General features: G+C 39.9%; 1 long non-coding RNA gene across 1 annotated transcript; it reads left to right on the top strand.

The window, feature by feature from the left end:
* Nucleotides 1–485: 485 nt before the first annotated feature.
* LOC139192450 (uncharacterized) lies at nucleotides 486–2,365 on the top strand. Its single transcript, XR_011576616.1, has 4 exons — nucleotides 486–604; nucleotides 683–1,065; nucleotides 1,344–2,078; nucleotides 2,175–2,365. It is a non-coding gene; the product is annotated as an uncharacterized lncRNA (long non-coding RNA).
* The last annotated feature ends 804 nt before the right edge of the window (nucleotides 2,366–3,169 follow it).

Here is a 3,169-nt window from a genome sequence, read left to right on the forward strand (position 1 = left end):
GGGGTGCATATATATTTCCCTGCTGAAATTGAGGTCTCTTTCAATAATTTGTTTTAGAGTTCTGTGTATGCACATATAGAATGTTTTCATCATTTCCAGTACATTACCAACCGGACTTGGGTAGGTGGCATCTCTAATGGCTATGCCACTTATTGGTTAAAGAATTTCTTTGCTATCGCCAAGTTTCATGATGACAAGCAGCCGCGATTGTCTCATAGCGTTGTCAACCATCCAGGCTAGTGTTAAAGCCTATAATTGCTGCTTCCGATTCAAAGCTCTAATGCCCTACTACAGTAGAGGAAAGCAATGCTTTGGGTGATTCTTCCCGAAGCACTAAGAAAAGTAGGGCATCAAGAGTTGGTGAAGGAAAGCCTGTAGGTTAAAGGAAGAAAATGGCTTCGGGTATATTTCTTGGCTTGACTTTTCTTACTACTTTTACCTTTGCATGCTTTTCCTTAGTGTTTTATATGTTGTGCCTCAGATGATGCAGTGAAACATTTTAGGCCTTGGGTGGTGAATGACGATCAACCTAGTAACAAGCCTGACTCTTTCCTTTATCCTAAAAAATTGAAGAGTGAAGGTTCCGTAGCGAAGCCAAAGACTGGTAATAGATCTTGTTCCCTTGTTTCTTGCTCCTCTCACTTTGTGGTTGTATGCTAATTATAACTTTGTTACAACTAAGACTCCTACCAAGGAAGTAGCTTTTGCTGGCCTTGCCTGTAAGACTAAGAATGCCCGAGCGTTTGCTTCTTCCAGCACTCTCAACCCTCTTGAGTTCCTTGATATTACTACTGCGAGTGAGGAAAAACGGAGCACTGGGGAAACTAATGGCGATGAGACATTGACAAAGGCTTGATTGACGAGGAAAACAGCAATACAAGTGCCGATTCTGACCTTGGGAGTGGAAGACATCCCCAGGCTTCCCTAGGGAAGAATATAGAGGGTGAAGACAATGGCAGATAACTAAGTGGCAAGGATGACTGTAAAGCAGCAGAATATGTTGATCTTGATGAAGTCAACGGATTTTTGAATGATGATGTTTAGGTGGAAGCGGAAGATACAGAGGTATGTTTCCCTGTTCTTTGTTGATGCTTGCCCTTGCGTGAATTTGCTACTGTCAACCTTCTCCTTAAGTCTTTGAATTTTTCTTAAGCTTACTTGTGCAAGTAGGAAGTAGCTAAACTTCACCTAGAATGTTTTCTTCATGTTTTTGCATGTGCATTATAAACATGTTGATTTGTTGGAATTCTGCCTTGGGTAGCTTCTGTGGGTTGTGCTACTTTGTGTCTCTGCTTGTTGATCTATTTCCTTACTTGTGCATATTTTCTTGTTTTCCTTGTAAGTGAATGATGGTGTTGCAAGTGCTACAGAAGATGTTTAAGCCCAAAGTTGCGTTCTTCTCAAGCCTACAGCTCTTATTGAGGAGGTTCTTTCCCTTAAGGAGTAGGCTTCGGTTGAAAAATGTGCATTGTGGCATGATGCCCTTAGGAAGCTCAAGCATAGTATTGCCAATGAAGCTAGGATGCTAAGTTCGATTAAGAAGCTAATTCCTTCCGGCGGGGCTTTCTCTTTTTGAGTCGACTTTAAGGGTGTAAAGGTTCGTTCTGGACTAGTTGAAGCGTTTGGCAAGTTCTTTGAGCGTGTCGATGATGCAAATGTAAGCTTGATAGGTTTATTTCCCTTTATGTGTGGGATGATCATTGAAGACTTGGGACCCTACTTTACAATATGGAGCATACTTCCCTATTAGAACACATCGAGGATAAGCTGCTATGTTAGCAAGATATGATTAGTGATGTAGCTACTTTGGACGTGCCGGTGGGTTTTTTAGTCTAGAGGCTGGAAGAGCTGTGTGATACCATGTTTGGACTTTGGCTTGAAAAAGAGAAGGGTGTCTTGAAGCAATTCATCAAAGTCAACAAATTGATGCGTGTTCTCGAACTACAGCGTAAGGAACTAGAGGTTGAGAAGCTTAAGTTGAAGAAGTTGGTCCGCGGGAGCTCCAAGGAAATAGCAGCTTGCCTTCAACTCGCAGCTGATCAATTGCATGCTAACACCTTTAGCAGTTCCTCTAAAAGGTGGTACTCTGAGCTTAACTCCTCACCTTCCCACAACTGCACACTTTGCATAGCTATTTGCATTTTTCTTAATCCTCGACTTCTATTTCTTGGCAGAGCATGAACCTTAAGATGTAGCTGTAGCATGCTATGAAGAAGATTGCTTTCCTCACTCCACCTTTACTTTTTATTTGTGATCTCCATTTGGATAGCTAACTTATTACTTTTCGAACAATGGCCATGGGGCTGCTTTGCTTTGCGTTTTTCTTATGCCTTTGGCTTTGGCTGCTGACATTAAATTTAGCATGATGCTTGTGATGTATTTAATCTTGCAATGACATTGGCTTTCTCCTACTCCATGTGCATGAGAATTTGCTGGACAAAATTATGTTTAGGCTTTGAGACATAGGCTTGAGCTTTTGCTTACTTTTTTGGGGGAAATAGCTGATCAGTCCACTTGGCACTTTGCCAGTGAGTTTCCCTAAGGAAAGATGGAAAAGATGTCGCAGCTTCCATATGGAAGTAGAGCAAGTTAGGAAAGCTTGGCTTGCTCAGCATTAGTTTTGCATTGATAGGCTTCGACATGATGCATAAGTATAGCTTTGAAAAGCTTTAGTCACTTGACTCAATGGTTTTGCATGGATTGTTGGCTTAGCATGTTTGCATGAGTGATAGGATTTTTACCACCTGCAAAAGTAGGGATAAAAACACACAAAATACTTGCAAGAGAACAAGGTAGTTGTAGTATAAACAGCTTAAGCAAGGTTGTTTCCACATGGATTATTTAAAACAATTTATGCAAAACAAAAATCTTGGTTAATTATTTGAAAACAAAATTCTTATTTAATGACCTAAATTAAGAAAAATGAAATTGATTAAAAATGTTAACTAAGATATGCAATTTTAAAGAAGGAAAAAGGAAACAATTTTTAGAATTCAAACTGAGAAAGTACTAGGGTTCCATCGTCACCCTAACAATCCTATGTAGTTCTTCTAATTTCTTATGAATTACACATGTATATTTTGAAAGTTAGGTTTTCCTAAAATATATCCTACTTGGAACCTCCAACATAGAACGTATATCTAACATGCAACCCGTTCGTGGCATCCAG

This window comes from Malus domestica, chromosome 15 (assembly GCF_042453785.1).
Source record: "Malus domestica chromosome 15, GDT2T_hap1".
NCBI lineage: Eukaryota > Viridiplantae > Streptophyta > Magnoliopsida > Rosales > Rosaceae > Malus > Malus domestica.